The following is an 18,919-nucleotide window of genomic DNA, read 5'->3' as shown; positions in this document are numbered from 1 at the left end:
AGCACAAGGAGAGATAGCAGGTAGCTCAATGGAGGTTTACCAAGTTATGGTGGGGTTGAGATGTGGTAAGCTTAGAGATTCGTAACGGCTGAGGAGGACCTCAAAGCAAGGGGGGGTTGTGGGTGTCGTCATATCAACGAGACAATAGGAGGATGGCCCATGCATGTGATATGTGTATGTGGAGAGAAAACATGAAATCAAACTAGGAGAATGTGAGAGATATGATAGAGTCGACTATTGTTGAGGAGGTGGTAGGTGTGTTTTGACTTCCTCTTTCTAGGCCCAAATTTGGAAACCCTCATATAGGTCCTCTGAGAATTCGATTTGTTCAACTTCCATCTTTATATATATAAAATAAAAAATGGTATTAAATTATAATTAATATTTATAAATAGTTTCAATAATAATTATAAAATTTATCTTTTTATATATAATAATTAAATTAAAAATAATGTAATTCTTTTAATATATAATAATTAAGTTAACAATAATATAATTTTTAAAAATTTAATAATAATAGTAACATAATTTTTTTAATATAATAATTAAATTATAATAATAACAATTTGTATGATGTTGTTGAAAAATATATAAATTATATAAATTAGTATATTATAAAATTGTATATTTATTTAACAATTAATAAATATTAAATTAATTTAAATTTATATGAGAAATTGAATAAATATTACTAATAATAAAATAATAATAATTATCATAAGTTTAAAGTCATTATCAAATCATACATTGAAAAAAATGTTTGAAATAGTGTGCAATTATTTATTTTATCTCTTTTTCATAAAAGGAAAAGATTTTGAATCATTTGACCTATTTAAATTCGTATGTATAAAATTGTTTATATATCAAATTTTAACTTTAAAAATAGAAATTTTAAAAAAGCTATGATAGCTTAAACAAATCTGGGAAATGTAAATTTTCTACAAAGGAATTTCACTAAGTTACAAAGTCATATTCAATGGTAGACAATTTAGAAGCGCAAACTTGTTGGAATATTTATCCAGCGCCCTTCCAAACGTGTAGAGACTTTGAAGTCCACAGTTAAACTATGGAAATTATAGATTATAGGGCTTCATGCATTGAAACGAATCAAACCAAAACTATTTCAAATGTCACAGTGATCTGTGAAGGTGGAATCACACGAAAATGAAAGGTTATTGTATTTTTCAATTGATAAATTTATATTAAAATATTTGTATATACATCTATCAACTTGTATTTGTGTATTGTGTGGCACATGCATTCCGTCAACTCTACACATTAATTTATGAATAAAGGAGGAAGGCCATAAAATTCTCAAAAGGATTAAAAACTACCTATATACATCCATGATACCATTTTAATTCGATAAGGATTGTGTACTCCCCAAAGTTTACAAAGTTTAAATTTCGAAAAACCCCACTGGTGCCCACGAATTAAAATGAAAGATAATAATCTGGGTAGGATTTTCACCAAATACAAAGGGCGAGGCCTCTTTCTCTCTTCTCTGTCAAGAAAAGGGCGAGGCCCCTTTCTCTCTTCTCTGTCAAGAAATGAATAACGGATTGCCAGCCGTTCAGAAGAGATTGTAAGGGAAGGCGTCCAGAGGATGGATGAGGTACGTCAGAGCCAGCGCCAGCAGCATGAGCACGTATGCTATCCCTTGGTCGATGGCGATGCCTGCAACAACAATATACATTCCTTCCATCAATCCCCATTATTATATATCAAGATCCAGTAACGAATCCCTTATAGACCCAAATTGCGAAATAAAATGGAAGGGCGAGATCTTACCGTCGGACGTGGGAGTGGGAGCAGAGGCGGGAGCCTGTGCATTGGCGTAAGCGGCGAAGAGATTTATGGCCAAGAAGGCGACGAACCGCCTGGTGTCCTCTAGGCTTCTTCTGCCATGGTGCCCTCACGGCTCCTCCAGCACTCAGATTTAGGGTTTAATCAGGAAGAAATCAAAATAATGCGGAGGGAGCGGGCGAGTGGGCAAATTCAAATTTAAATCTATGGCGGGGAAATTTAAAATTCAAATCGGTGAAAAGACATGCTCGGGAGTCGGGTGGGTCTATTGCAGATTCCACTGGGTCCCTCTGGCTTTCGCCTGCTCGGAAATATGGGGCGATCGGAAAACGAATGCTCATGAAGCAACATGCATGCTCATGGTAGCCATAAGGTACTGGCAACCAATAAATCTTATGCATTAATGGCCCAATAGCATGGGATTTATTAGTTGCCCGTAGTGAGCTGCTTTACAATACTTGGATTTACAAGAAGAAAAATGGTCTCGAGTTACGGGGGCAGGCCTGACACCTGTTTCCACTTTGACCTTGGACCACGCATTCCTCCTCACGTTGGTCATCATGGGATACGCGGTCATCATACGGAGCTCGGCATCCTCACTCATTAAAATTTGGTTAAATTTTCCAGTCAAAGGAAAATTGTGATTTTATTAAGATTAATTTTATAAATCATATTGGGAAAAAATATTTCCATAGTTTGATTTGATTGATCAAATTTTTATTATTTTAAACAAGTTGTTTTTAGTAAGGATTTTTTGAAGTTTTTTTTGGGTTTTTTGGATTTAATATTTTCAAAATTTAAAAGGAATTTATTGAAATCACAAGTTTGATAGTTAACTTCAGCACAATCAAAGTGCTTTAGGAGTTTTTGAGGGTGCTGAATCCATATATACAGTCAATAGGGTGTTGAATCCATATATACATTCAAAAAACCATTTAAATAACGCAAATCAAGATTTCAACTCAAAATTTTCAGTTAGATTCGTGCCATAGGAGTTTTTGAGGGTGTTGAATCCATATATACAGTGAAAAACCTGTTTAAATAACACAAATCAAGATTTCAACTCAATTTTTTTAGCTAGATTCTAGCATCCCAAAGTCCAAAAAGTCACATTAAAGACAACTTCTTATCTTAAATAATATTTTGAAAGCAGTATTAACATGAAGAAATTATGAGTTAATAGTTTGGTCAGATTACTGAAATAAAGAAATTACGAGTTAGTGAGGAAATCTAAGAAAAATCACAAAATTAAAGCACACTTTAAATATGAGTTAGTAAGTAAAATAAAAAACAGTTACAAAAATAAATTATGATTATGTCAAGAGGCCTTCCCTAGCCTAGTATAGAGGAGATATTGTATGGCTATATTATGTGATATGATGCTATGTTATGTAAACATTTTGATTCAGTGAAATTACATAACAATATAAATAAAATAAAATAAAAGATAAAAAGATAAGACTAAAATTACTAATTACTAATTAAAACATTTTAACTAGACAATATTACATATAAATAAAAAATAAAAATAAAATAAAATTAATAATTAAACCAAATTAGATCCATCTTGATTAGTCTACCAGGTAGTGACTATGATCGAATATCTTGAGTATTTTAGCATAAAAAATATGGGATTCCTCTCTGTGCTTAGTAGATCCGGAGTTAAGAGTTGAAACTACATGAAAAAATGACTATTACATGACAAAAAACTTAAAAACTGAGAATTCCAATTATTAATCAAATACAACTACATATATACAAGGTGTTGTCTCAAGATAGAGAGACCATTTTAGACACACAATCTATTGGTTGAGGAAATCTCTCAACCACACACCAAACTAGGAAATGGATCCTAACTACTAGGAACAGACTCCTTTACTTAGTGATAATCACAAATAGAGACAAGTAGGAATTAGATATTCCAACATTCCCCCTTAATGAGTACCTGTCTCGATATTAGTTTGCAAAATCTAGTTGTGGTCAAATATACCAAAAAATAATATGTTGATGTCCATCTAAAGGAGAAACCATCCACCGGAATGCATGGGTACTAACCACTGCAACCACCAGTCTTGTAGGATGTCCTTCGCATACATGGTTCTTCCAACCATTATAACTACACACCTATACCTGTATCTGTAAATCCCCTTCCATCATTGTTTACCTGGGTTTTGTTGGATTACCCATAACCATGTTCTGGGTTTTGACGGATCACCCTCAACCATGCCACCAAGGGCGCTGTTAGTGGTTTTTAGATTACCACGAACTGTATGGGGATACACATGCCTTACAAAGCTTATAACACACTCCAATCTTTGGAGTTACCAAGTACATAGTTTAAAAAAACCACAATAAAACATCCTAGACTTGCTTACATTACAACTGTGATTCACATTACAACATAATAGAGTCTATTCCACAAACACGAACAAAATCACACTTTCACATCGCTGTCCACCACAATTTGATTGTTGTTGCTGCAGATTTCACATCTTGGGCATCTCTTTCTTTGTCAATTAAATCTGGGAACTCCATGCTTAACCTGTCATTTGTTAGAATAGCCAATTTTGACAAAATAACTTCATATTGAGGTGGCTAATCTCAATATGTATATCAATTTAAATTCCAAAAAAGATGCTTCACCAAAGAAAATGTTTACTCAAATATGCACAAACAATCATGCTTCTTCCTTCAGATCGAACACAAAGTTGTTCTCTTCTTTGAATGAAGAATGCATCATAAGTTCTGTGTTTAAAAAACTGAGCCATATAAGAATAACTTCCAGTTTCTCCAGTCAATCTATACCTATCATGTGCATGTTTAACTTTTAAAAGTTTGCTCAGACCAAAATCTCCAACCTTCAAATGGTTTGTGTTGACCATCAATACATTTCTAGGCTTCAGTGCCCAGTGAATAATAACATTTGGTCAATTGTGGAGATAAGCCATTCCCCTTGCTATATCGAGAGCAAAGTTAACAGCTGTCCTTGTAGGCAGAGCTCCTTTGTCTTTAAGTAATTGATGCAGGACCCCCCCACGAAGGATCTCAGTTATCAGCATTAGAGGTGGTTTCTTTGTAACTGCACCAAGAAACTAGACAATATTAGGATGCCACAACTTCACTGGTAATTCAACCTCGTTTTTGAAGTTTTGTACCACCATTTTATCATCTGAAAGAGCAGGTAAAATTCTCTTCACTGCAACTGGCGTACCACGCCACTTTGCTTTTGAATTTCTCCAAAAGAACCCTTTCCAATGGGAGTAAAATTTGAGAAGTCCAGCTCGTTGGGGTCAATTTCCCAATCACATTTCTGTGGTAGGGGTGGTGCAACTTGCTTGGCCTCTAGACAACTATCATGATTTCCCAAAGATTCTGCACCATGTTTTTTTTAGAAGTTCAATCATAGCCTGCTGATTAGCACCCTCTGCATCTACAAGTGGTGAGTTCTTCCAGTGGTCTTGAACATTAACATTGGCGTTATGGTGAAGAAGGCACTGGGCTGCTTCGAAGCACCCGTAGAGAGCCACTGCATGAAGATGAGTCATGTTATCATAATCCTGGCATTTACGAGGCTCAAATCTTGCTCTAACAGCTTCTTCAATGCCTTGTGATTGTTGTTACGAGCATGCCATAGGACTAAGAAAGTTTGCGAGGATCTTTCCCTACCCCTAGTGGCGTGGTGCGGTGAATCTCCTCCTCAGGTCACCATCTCAAATGGAGCTATGAATCCTTTATGATGGACAAACAAAAAACTAAAATCAATACAAATATACTCTGTTATTTCCCTCAGTCCAGGAGCGACCAAGCCCCCCAGGGGCCAGGCCGTCAGGGCTCTGATACGAACTTAAAAGCTAAGAATATAGATTCCAATTATTAATCAAATACAATTACATATATACAAGGTGTTGTCTCAAGATAGAGAGACTATTTTAGACACACAATCCATTGGTTGAGGAAATCTCTCAACCACACACCAAACTAGGAAACGGATCCTAACTACTAGGAACATACTCCTTTACTTAGTGAGAATCACAACTAGAGAAAAGTAGGAATTAGATATTCCAACAAAAAATGACTATATTTTTCTGGCCCTAGACTATTGCACTTTCCTTGCAATTGAATTTCATTGACATTTGATTAGTTTGTGTTTTTTTTTGCAATTTTAACCAAAGTTTCCGTAAAATCCTGAATATTTCTTTTTTCAAGTAAATTAAAATATAATTTTCTAATTTCCAAAAATCTTATTTTTAATTTTCTATTGGCAGAGCAAACCATGATGCAACATAATTTCACTAGTGGGGAGTGATTTATTTTCAGTTAGTGCCCAAGAAATCATTTTAAAACAAGAAAAGACTAATTTTATGTGTTTAATCCATGGGTGAGTGCTACGACACTGTTATGCCTGACATTGCTATGCCATGCCCAATAATACCACAAATGATGAAGTTCTAAGTGAACAAGAATATGTAAAAAAAACTCTTATATATTAATTTAATATCAAACTGCTACTATTTTATTGTGCAGAAAATAAGTGTGCGGTAATCAATGTTGTTAAAATCGCAATTTTATCGTTTAATTGCGAGTTTTTCAGCAAAACGAGAAAATCGCGATTACTACTCAGAAATTTTTTTTTTTTTTAAAGCCAATTTTTTCAGTAAAAATCGTGAGGGGTCAGGGCAACGTGATTTTAAAAGGAAAAACACAATTTTGTTTTATTTCATTTGGACAGCAGAGCACACGGAGGGTTGTGGAGACTTGGAGTGTTGGAGAGGCTTGGAGATTTTGCCATTTTGGAGCTAAATCAACTGCATGGAGGAGAAAATCAAAAAGTGTGCTAAGGAGGAGACCGATCATCTCCATAAAAACGGTATGGGTACCAATGTTTTTTGTTTTCATTGTTTTGGAACTTTGTTTTTGTTTTTTTTTCAATGTTTTTTGTTGGGTTTGGAATGGGGTTTTTGACATTTGTCCAATGTAATATTTTTTTAGTTTTTTTGGTTGGGTTTGGAATGGGGTTTTTTACATTTGTCCAATATATTGTTTTTTTAGTTTTTTTTGGTTGGGTTTGGAATGGGGTTTCTTAACTTGTATGTAATTTTTTTTGAATTTTTGTACAATATAAATAGTAAAATACTAAATTGTAAGTTTGTAACTTGTAAGTACTAAATTGTAATCCTTATTTTCCCATAGGTTCAGCAAAACACCATTCAAGTTTTCAACTTCAAAGTTCAAAATCAAACATGCCAAGGAAATTGGATCCTTTCTGGGAATATGGCGAACCTAATTCTCCGAATGATAGACTAAACTTGATTTGCAAGTTGTGTGGGCACCATATGTCCAGGGGGGTGTATAGATTGAAGTATCACCTTGCAAAAATCCCTGGATTTGATGTAGGGCCTTGCAAAAATACAAATTCTAAACTCATCCAAAGAGCCATGAAAGCATTGGAAACTTTAGACCAGAATAGAGAGGCCAAAGAAGAAGTGAAGAGGCAACTAAAAAAGTCAGCTAAACAATCAAGTGGCACTTGTTCTACTACAATGTCAACCAATCTGGTAGCTACCTCATCATTTTTTGTTCCTCAATCCACACTTGGTTCACAGCCATCTATCAGTTCAATGCTAAAAAGAACTGAGAAAGAACAAGCTGACAAGTTGTTGGCAAAATTTTTCCTTTGGAGTGATATTCCTTTCAGCATTGTAAGGAATAATCCATTTTTCCAACCTGCTATTGATGCTATTGCAACTGTTGGCCCAGGGTACAAAATCCCTTCTTATCATGATTTCAGAGGCCGGATTCTTCAAAATGAAAAGCTTGACTGAACCAAAATATTGGAGGATTTTAGGGCATCATGGGCACAAACAGGATGCACTGTTATGTCAGATGGTTGGACTAACCAAAAGGGGAGAACCCTTATAAACTTCTTGGTTAGTTGTCCCAAGGGGACTATGTTTATCAAATCTGTTGATGCATCTGCACAAATCAAAGATGCAAGAACTTTATGTGATTTGCTAGATGTGTTTATTTTGGAGGTGGGTGCAGAAAATGTTGTCCAAGTCATAATGGACAATGCTGCAAATTATGTTGCTGCTAGCAGGATGCTTATGGACAGGCATCCTACTTTATTTTGGACACCTTGTGCTGCACACTATATTGATTTGATGTTGGAGGACACAGGGAAAATTCCCTTTGTCAAAGATATTGTTGAGTCATCCAAAAGCATTACAAAATTTATATATAACCATACATCTATGCTTAGCATGATGAGAAGATTCACCAACAACAAAGAGTTAATGTGCCCCACCATTACATGGTTTGCCACCAATTTCATATCTCTTCAATCCTTCTTGAATTCTATGTGGGATGTGAAGAGAATGTTTCTTTCAAAGGAGTAGCGTGCTTTGCCAATGAACCGCAAACCAGAGGGAGACGTCGTATGCAGACTAGTTTCATATCAGGAAGACTTCTTGGCAGGAGTGAAGGAGGCGTGCGCTGTTACTGAACCTTTGGTAAAGGTTCTTCGGTTAGTTGATTGTGAGAAGCCCACAATGGGCTATTTGTATGAGGCCATGGATAGGGCCAAAGAAGCCATTCGGGCCTACTATGATGATAAGGGAGATGAGGGGTTTCAGAGACAACTCCTTCTATGGGGAGTGATTGATGAGCGATGGAACAACACACTCCATCGTCCCATTCATGCTACTGGGATTTTCTTGAACCCCGCATTTTCTTACGCATGTGGGTTTGTATTTGATGCTGAGATCATGGATGGATTCTTATCCTGTGTCCAAAAGATGGTGCGATCTCCAGCAAAACGTATAGAGATCTCTAAAGAAATTGAAACATATAGGATGGCAGGTGGAACATTTGGCTTTGACATGGCTGTGACTAATAGGACGATTAAAATGCCAAGTATTTTTTAGTTTGTAACTTTGTTTCAAATTTCATTGTCTCTTCAAATTCCATTTTTTCTTATGTTTATTTAAAATTTTATTTGTAATTTTGTTGTAGATGCATGGTGGAGAATGTATGGTGCTAGGGTACCCCTTCTGCAAAAGCTTGCCATTCGAATCCTCAGCCAAACATGTAGCTCCTCGGGATGTGAGCACAACTGGAGTGTATTTGAAAAAATACACAACAAGAAGCGCAACAGGTTAACACTTAAACATTTAAAATATTGCAAATTTCCAAATAAATTTTTGAATTCATTAAACGATATATATATATATATATATATATATATATATATATTAATTATTAATTATTATTTCATGATCTTTGTACAGGTTGGAGTCCCAACGACTTAATGACATGGTCTACGTCTACTACAATCTTCGATTGTGGGTGAGGCAACTTGAGAGGACACCTGATATGGAGGCCATCTCATTGGATGGGATTGACACCACTGCTACATGGAGGGTTGAGGCCGAGAGGCCTCTCATGGAGTCTGCTGATGATTGGTTAGTGCAGGATGTAGTGGAGGGGGAGGAGGAGGAGGAGGAGGAGGAGGAGTTGGAGCAACAGGAGGAGGAGGTGACACCACCTGCCTGGGCTACCCCTGCCAGCAGTAGAGGATGTGGTCTACCACCTATATCTCCTACTTCTAGTTCTTCAACTTCTAGAGCACAGCAAACTCCACTGCCAACTCCACCAACACCAACATATACATGTAGAGGGAAAGGGAAAGCTGTGGCATTTTCTCGCAAGAGGGGCAGAGGAAATCAATAGTATTAGACTTTAGTTATTTTGTTCATTTTATTGTATATGACATTATGACTCATGAGATATATTATTATATTTTTTGTTGATATTTTGAGGCTGAGTTGGGACTCAGTAGTCAGGACTTACTACTTAGGACATGATTCACTGTTATGTGTGATTTTAGCACTAGAAATGATATTAAACATCCTATATATTAGTTCTTTTATCATATTTATGTGTCAATGTATTTATTTTATGTTGTAGATGGTTTAGATATTAAAAAAATTGAGAAAAAAATGAATATTTTTATACCAAACAAATTTTTCCTGATTATTTCCAATTTTTTCTTGATTATTACGACTTTTTCCTATTTTTTCCTCGCACCGATATTATCTCGATAACGATTAGTACAACATTGGTAGTATTGCAAGAAGAAATGAATGTGTGAAATGGTGACACAAACAAAGAATGCAAGAGAAAATGTATGTGGAAAATAGTTACGCAAACGTTCTGCTACGTACATCTCAGTTACTTGCTCCAAACATGCAACATGTTATCAGTCACAGCTTCCCTACATGCTCGACTCAAAATTCAAAATTAACCCTCAATGTATCAAATTTTTTTGGATTGCTAAAATCGTAAAACACTGGGATTTTCGGTGGGTTGTGCTCACAGTCCAAAGCACCTATACATGCCCGTCAAAATAACAATAAGCTAATCTCATAAGTGTTTCTTTCCAAACACTGATTTCATGTTTGTGTAGGGGCTTAGCTTCCATTGTTTAAGGACTTTGTATGCTTTGCATGTAAATACTTTGAAAGCCTTGTGAAATGCTCCTTGAAGGGACACTGTAATCTCAATGTCTCTCCACAAGTACTTCATTTTTTGACCACACTATCATATGAAAAATTTGGGGAATAAAAGTTTGGTTTCCATGTACATCAAGTTATGTTGATGTGGGCTCTTTTTATTTTATATTGGGATGCAATGAAGTTGTGGCAAAGTTGCTTTCTCGATGATTTGATATGTGGTTTTCGAAAGATTTAATTGTTTAAAAACTATATCAAAGTAAAAATAACAAATTTTGGTATTCACGTTTTCCAAATACTATTGCATTTGTAATGTCATATTTGTGAATTAAATATTTATTATCCAATATTAAATAAAAAAATGTAATGTTTATAAAGAAAAAGTGTGGTATAAATTAACCAAAATACAAAATTCCCTTAATGTTCCCATACCTCTGTATACTTCTTCTGCATATCCCTATCTCACATGAAACTATATATTAACAATTCATGTTTTTTTTTATATCGATATGTGAAGGCACTGTATCAAAGTACTCCATCTCATAGAAAACTATATATTAACCATTCATGTTTTATTTGATATCGATGTGTGAAGAAACCGTATCAAAAAAAGAAACAACAAATCCTCCAAATAATACTTTCCACTACAACGTTATGTATTTACACATACATTTCCACACACTACATGTTAATATATTAATTAGTGGTTTTTGCGCTATTCAATTTTGGGCATGAAAAGTTTCAGTGTCTAAAGGGTGAAAAGTAAGGGTAGATGGTTAATTGTTCCTATTAGTATGTCGGGTTCTTTTTAGTTGATCTTATCGAATACTAAGTGCATTTGTGATTTGAAATTTGACAATTAAATAATTATTATCTAATATTAAATGAAGTGTTTTTGTAATGTGCATGAGGAAGAAGTGTTGTGTGGGATAATGGGTGACTGGAACAAGGAACATAAACCTTCCCCCCTTTGAACCTTCCTACCACCCACCTCTCTCTAGCATAACATTACATATTAATAAATTAATTAGCAATTTTGGTTTATTAATCTACGAGGAATGAGCGCATTGTGGGAGAACAGGTGTCTTGAGCCTATTGTGTGGGATAATGGGTGACATGAACAAGGAACATAAACTTGCCCTCCTTTGAACTCTCCTACCACATATCTCTCTCTAGCATAACATTACATATTAATCAATTAATTAGCAATTTTGGTTTATTAATCTGTGAGGAATGATTGTTTTCTGTGAGAACAGGTGTGCAGAGCATGGATCATAATATTTCTTCTGCAATGTTTCATATTTAAGCATACACTTTCGCACAATGTCTCCACTGTAATGTCTCCTCGAGCTCGTTATATTTTTTCTACAGTGTTTCATATATCTACTTACATTTTCGCACAATGTCTCCACTGTAATATCTAGCTCGTTTTATTTGAGCTTCTCGAATACTAAATACATTTGTCATTTCACATTTATTAGCCTAATAAAACACTGAATAGAAACTTTCATTTACAATGTTTGTATATCCACATACATTCCTTGTATGCACATTTCTAAGTCACACATCCTTTCGCATATTGATCAACAATTAATTAGCAGTTCTGAGTTATTAAATTTAATGTGATGAAGAAGTGTTATTTGAGAAAATGGGTGTACTTCGCAAGGAATAAAATTTTTCTTTTGCAATGTTTTGTACCTTTTTCACACATTATATATTAATGAATTAATAATCAATGTTCATAGGTATGTATATATTCCCTCTATACACCTTTCTTTCGCACACCTTCATCGGGCATTATAGAAAATATTAATTAATAAATAATTAATATTTAAATTTTTTTATTTTATTAAAGAAAAAAATTTAATAAAATGAATAATTTTTAATATAAATTTTTTATATATTTTGATTAAAATTTAAAGTTTTAATTAAATTAAATATTATTATTAAAAGGTTAATAAAATTACGAAAATGAATTTGATGAGATGATTAAAATTTTGGGATAACTTTTCATGTAAATTTTTAAATATTTTTATTTATTTCAAAAAATAGCGATTAAAATTTTCAATTAAATAGTTTTATTATTTTGAATTTTATCTTATTTTAATAATTATGTTTATGTTTTTATTAATTTATTATCTTTAAATAAAGTAAATTAATAAGTGAGTAAAAATATAAGTTAACAAGTGTTGCAGGGTACTTTAGTTTATGTTATGGAAAAGAATGTAAAAAAATTATAATGTATATTGGTCAATGTTTCCTAAATTAATAACAGTTAGTAGAAAAATGGAACCCTATAAATTTTTTTGGAAAAAATAATAAACTAGGATGTGAGGAGGATAAATTAATTGGTTGGTGAAACACATAGACTTACATAAATTTTGGTGGGTAGTAATCACTACTAAATAATGGTGAGAAGTAATTATCTTATTTAATCCATTTTTTATGTGAAGATTTGCTTAAATTATGGTGGGAAGTAATTGAAAAGGCTTCAATAAAGATATTTTCAAGATATAGTCTCCTCAACTATTTGAAAAATAAACTTTTTTAATAATATTGAAAAATAAATATTTAATTTTTGAAGTTAAGAATTATAAGTTGCATTGGACAATGCTAAACTAATAGTGGTCAATGAGAAAATGTATTTCTAGAGTCCCCAGTGATAATAAATGAATAAAATGAACTTTATAGTTAATTTTATCCATCTTAACTCTATCTCTTTTCACTCTATGTAACATCCTACCCATGTATATATATATATATATATATATATATATATATATATATATATATATATATATTATTTTGTTAATTTAACAAGCATTAATCATTATAATACTAATGCCTTGTCTACCCCTTGGTCCATCATAACATGGACTTGTATGATTGTTGTGGTAATGAATTGGGTTAACGTTTGTGATTTGGGTTAGTGTTGGAGCTGCGAAGTCAGAAAGGGATCACCACGCTGGCAGCCTACGCAGTACATTCCATCACTACCAGTATTGTTCCCGCACTCCATCGTCCTCGAGTAGGCTACCTTCCATTAAAGTCGCAAAGTCCCGAGGTGTCCTCCTACCTGGATTACGCGTGCTCGTCCTTTCCACCTGTGATGGTGTTAATGCCCTTACCTAACTTATCGTGGAAGGATCCCGAGGTTGGGCTGGCTATCTGTTTGTCGTCCGATCAGCGTGGATTGACGGTCTTGATTGTTCAAGCCTGGCTGAAGGGTTTATTGACTATTTTGTAGAAGGAATAATTCATTTGGTTAGTCTTTGCTTCAGCGCTTTGCTGTGTCAGGAAGAACTTATGAAACTCTTCAGTCAATTCGCCTCTGAGACTCCAAGTGACATCCTCATCCCCATTCTTCTCGTATTATGTTGTTATGCCTTGTTTCTTCCACTGAGGTTGGGTTATTATAGTTCTAGAGTTGTTTAATGAGTTACTAGCATATTGGGTAGTAATGGAAAGCCTGACTTGGTACTTAGTGGTCTTGAAGAAAGGAACATTACTCCGACATTCCGAGGTAACATCTCTTCCACTGTGATAATGTCATTGAGTCTTCTTGCAATTATTTTCCAATTCTTTCCTCGTTGAGGTGGTCTGGTTCCATACATGTTTGGTCGCCATTTCAATGGCTTCCTAGCTCACATACTACTAAGCCTACTTACATTTTGTGGTTGATGTTGTTGTCGAGTTATTACAGAGTGGTCTTTTGTTTATTGTTGCTTGTTGTGCAGGTATTACCTCAGGGTTTGGTTCGAAACCCTCGTTTACTTTATGCATTGTTGAGGACAATTCCAGTGCTAATCTCCACTTCTTCCTACTCCTTCCAGGTGTGTTGGAAAACTTGTTTATTGTGCCTTGGTTCAAAGAATCACTCTCTGAGACAGACAGTTTCAAGATTTCTAATTTGTTTGATGTTGCAGCTTTGGTGAAGATGAGTTCTAGACTATGAATTGTAATATTAATTAAGGTTTTGGGTTTATTTCTGCTCATACTAGCCACCCATAATTAATATAGTTCAATTCTCTATTGACCTTATCAGAAAACTGATAGCAATTTTGTAAAATGTTTTTCGATTGGACTGGATTTGATGGAATATAATTATATCAGACTTATTAATGAATTTTTGGTGTTTATTTATGTAAACCCTTATTGTTGTATAATCAGTTGCCAAGCTTTGGGATTTGGTTGGTTACCAAGGGTTCCTTGTTGTGCATGATTTTCTTTTTAGTCATTGTGCAGGCTATGGCATTCATTTTGTTTAGATTGCTTTATGTACATATGTGTGATTAGTATGATTAGAATTCATGGTTTAGTTTTAAGAAACTGGGGTACATGGCTATGGATGGGTTCTTTACGAACTCGTCCATGGCTCAAACCCTAGGTATGTAAAGAACTGTAAAGAAATAGTTTAATTAACTAGAAGCATGGGGAAGGGTTTGCTGAGTTGACTTCTTTCTACAATTTAAGGAAATTCTTGTGTATGATAGAGGTCTAATATTTAGACATATATATTGCTATATGAATGTGTTTACAATTCGTATCATTTATTTATTTATTTCTAGCATAAAACGTATAGGCATCTGCTTTACAACTTATATACTTATGTGTTTCCAGTTAAATCGACATTCTTTTGTAATGCTATTTTCCTTATTACTTCAACTTTAATTATTAACTCACAGTTGTACATTTCTATAGATGTGTATTGGTATCCATTAGGAAAGCATGCATCGTCTATTTTCCTTACTATTCTACTCCTAAATTAGTGAATGGTCATTATCAATGCTAAACGATTTCCAAACTATTTACTTACAGTAAACAGATCATTCACCATTACTATGTTATTTCAATTTACAACAAACATTCAAACTATTCTACTGATAATTATATCCATGTTAGTATCACTTATTTGTATTTCGTTACGTATATATTAAATAATCGGAAGATCTTACCATCCAGCCTCGAAACTGGCAATTAGGTCGAGGTTCATCCTCTGAGCCCTTCCACTTCTGCCAATAAGAAACAACTAGGTACGTTGGGCATTAGGGCTTTGTCCAACCTCCAGTCCCATACCTCACAGCTTGTTACCTCAACTTTCTTTCCCACTAGTTATGTTTGCTAGCTCAAGGAAAAATGAAACACAGTGCTTCTCTTCCAACCCCCAGGGTTCTTCCCTCTTTTCACTTTAAGGAAAAAGGGTGAAGGTGCAATTGTAACTATTATCAAAGGTTTGTTCAATTGTTTCTTTGATTGTTTAATAATATGGTCAAAAGTGTTTTAAATAATAATTAACAGTATTTGTTCTAGCTATTTTAAGCCCAATAGTTTTAATAGTTAAATAACATAAATGAAATTAAACTTGGTAAAAATAATTCATGATGTCTCACTATATGTTACAGCTCCCTCCCCTCGAGAGGAACACCATCCCTGGTGTTCTTTCTCTACATAAACAGTGCAGGATAAGATTTTTGCATGACCTCCTCTTCTTCCTAGGTAGCCTCATACAGGATAAAGTTATTCCACTCCACTTTAACTAGGATGATGGCTCACCTCCGCAAGGTGGTTTCTCTCCGATCAAGGAAACGAAGAGGCTCTGCCAGAAATTCTCCCTCAAGTTCTACCTACACATTCATATTATGTTGTCAGAACATTTCAAAACAACAATCTTTTAATCATATTGCTTTCTATTTATCATTACCTGAATACTCTCCCAGTTAATAATATGTTGAGGGTCATAAATATGTTTTTTTAACAAGGACACATGAAAGATGTGTACTCGGATGTGGCCTGGTAGTGCTAGTTTATATGCCACAGGCCCAATCCGATCCAAAATTTGGAAAGGCCCACAGTATCGTGGTGCCAATTTTGCACAACCTTTCCACTACAAGGTGCTCTTCCGAGGTTTCACCTTTAGATACACTTGATCACCTGACTGCAATTCTTTATGAGTTCTCTTCTTGTCTACATACACTTTTTTCCTATCCCGTGCCGCCTTTAAGTTCTGGTGAACCTTCTTAACGGTAGCCTCCATTTCCGCTAGCATGTCGAGACCCAATGCTAATTTATTTTCTAGACTATTCCAATTAGTGGGTACCCGATACTTTCTCCCGTAAAGTACCTTGAAGGGACTCATACCCAAAGATTCATGATGCCCGCTATTGTAGGTGAATTCTACCAAGTGGAGGTAATTCTCAAATTTGTGTGGTTGTTGCCTTACAAACATGTGAAACATATCTTCCAGAACTTGATTTACTCGCTCTTTCTGACCATCTATCTGTGGTTGCTAAGCAATACTAAAATGGATTTGGGTACCTAGTCCTGCAATGAGAGTTTTCCAGAAAGAGGATGTAAATTTTACATCCCTATCAGAGATCACCACCTCGGGTATCCCATGTAGGTGGAAGATTTCTCTCATAAATATGTTTGCTATCTCTACCATTTTATAGGTGGATTTACAGGGGTGAAATGAGCAGTATTTCTCAGCTTGTCTATGACCACCATGATTGAGTCGTGTTGCTTTCTGGTATGAGGTAACCTCGTAAACAAATCTAGGGTTATGGTCTCCCATTTCCATTTTGGAATGGGTAACAGTTGCAACAGACCTGCAGGATGCTGATGTTCTGCTTTCACCAATTGACACTCTAAGCACTTGGATAAATATTCAGCGCCATCTTTTTGTAAACTGGGCCAGAAACAAATTTCCTTAATGGCAGAATACAATTTATGGTATCCTGGGTGGGAAACATAAGGTTTCCTATGAAACTCATCTAATAACATTTGCTTCATGGAAATCTGGTTAGGAATGTAAATTTGATTTTTGAATGTTAACATTTTATCTGAATTAATTGCATACTCACATTGCTTTCCTCTTTCTTGGGATTCTAAAGCTTCCTGCCATAAGAGTGCGTATTCCAGATCCTTGAGGTAAGCTTCTCAGATAACCCCTAGTAGGTTAGGTTGTGCATGACTGAAATGTAATTCATAGAGGCAATGTAATTTTCTGCTTAAAGCATCAACTACTCAGTTTTCTTTTCCTTTGATGTGTTTCAAGTCAAAATCAAATTCAATCAGGAATGTGGTCCATCTGGCCTGGCATGCATTTAAATTAGATTGATTAATGAAATTAGTCAAACTACTATGGTTAGTTAACAACAAAAAAAAAATTCTCATAATGTAGTGCCGCCACATCTTTAGTGCATGCACTACCATGATCAACTCCAAATCATAGGCAGAGTAGCACTGTTCATAATTCTTTAGCTTTCGTGACTCATAAGCAATGAGTTTTCCTTCCTGAGTTAGTACTCCATCGATGCCTTCTTTACTTCCATCGGTAGATACTACAAAGCCTTTTTCCGGATCTGCTACCTTTAGCACCAGAGTGATTGTAAGTAGTTGTTTTAGCTGCTCAAAAACTTTTTGGCATTCTGATGTCCAGTGGAAAGCTCATCCCTTTTTCTAAAGTGAAGTCATTGGGAAGGAAATTTTTAAAAATTCCTTTATAAATCAACGGTAATACCCTGCCAAGCCTAAGAAGGATCTTATGTCAGCCACGTTTTTCGGTGCAGTCCATTCCATAATAGTTTTTATTTTCTTTGGATCCACTGCTATCCCTTCTGCTGATATAACATGGCCTAGGTATTGGATTTGATCTTTGTAGAAATCGCATTTGCTGAACTTTGCATACAATTGGTTTTGTCGTAGAATCTGCATTACCATTCTCAAGTGCTACTTATGTTCCACTTGGTCTTTAGAGTAGATTAGTATATTGTCGATAAAAGTCAATAAAAACTTTTTGAGAAAGGGATGGAAAATACTGTGCATTAGGCTGATGAACGTGGCTCATGCATTGGTAAAGCCAAAAGGTAGTACCACGAACTTGTAATATTTGTAACGAGTTCAGAATGCGATTTTATAGATGTCTTCATCCTTTATTTTGATTTGGTGGTATCCGGACCTTACATTGATTTTCGAGAACATGCTAGCTCCTTATACTTGGTCAAATAGGTCATCAATGTGAGGTAGTGGGTATTTTGTTCTTTATGGTAAGCTTATTCAGCTGACGATAGTCAATGCACAATCGTAGGGTTCCATCGTTTTTGCATACAAATAGCACCAGGGCTCCCAAAGGAGACACAGTTGGGCATATGCATCCTTTAGCTAACAGATCCTGCAGCTGCATTTTAAGTTCAGTCAATTCTGGAACACTCATACGATAAGGGGTTTTTGAAACAGGAGCTACTCCAAGCATTAGATCAATTGTAAAATCAATGACTCGCCTTAGCGGTAATCCTGGAATAGATTTAGGGAATACGTTTAAGAAATCCTGGAGTATTGGAATATTCTCTAAAGAGGTCATTTTATTTTTATCATTGTTGTAACCTAGCCGAACAACATAAATATAACACCCTTTTCTTATACACTTTCTGAGTTGATTGGCTCTAATAAGGCACAACTTGATATTTTTCTTAATTCCTTGAATTTCCTTCTGCTGTCCTCACTTGTTAAGATAACTTATGGAATTTTCTTTGCAATCTACCAGGGACCAAAAACCTTGTAACCAATCCATCCTTATTAATACATGATATGAGCTTAGGGGAAGA

General features: G+C 34.9%; 1 pseudogene; it reads right to left on the bottom strand.

The window, feature by feature from the left end:
- Positions 1-4,248: 4,248 nt before the first annotated feature.
- LOC149161610 (serine/threonine-protein kinase VIK pseudogene) lies at positions 4,249-16,350 on the bottom strand (annotated as a pseudogene).
- Between the last annotated feature and the right edge of the window lie 2,569 nt (positions 16,351-18,919).

This window comes from Pinus tabuliformis, chromosome 5_2 (assembly GCF_031772625.1).
Source record: "Pinus tabuliformis cultivar Carrire ecotype Pingquan chromosome 5_2, CPIR1, whole genome shotgun sequence".
NCBI lineage: Eukaryota > Viridiplantae > Streptophyta > Pinopsida > Pinales > Pinaceae > Pinus > Pinus tabuliformis.
This window is presented reverse-complemented; position numbering and strand designations above follow the sequence as displayed.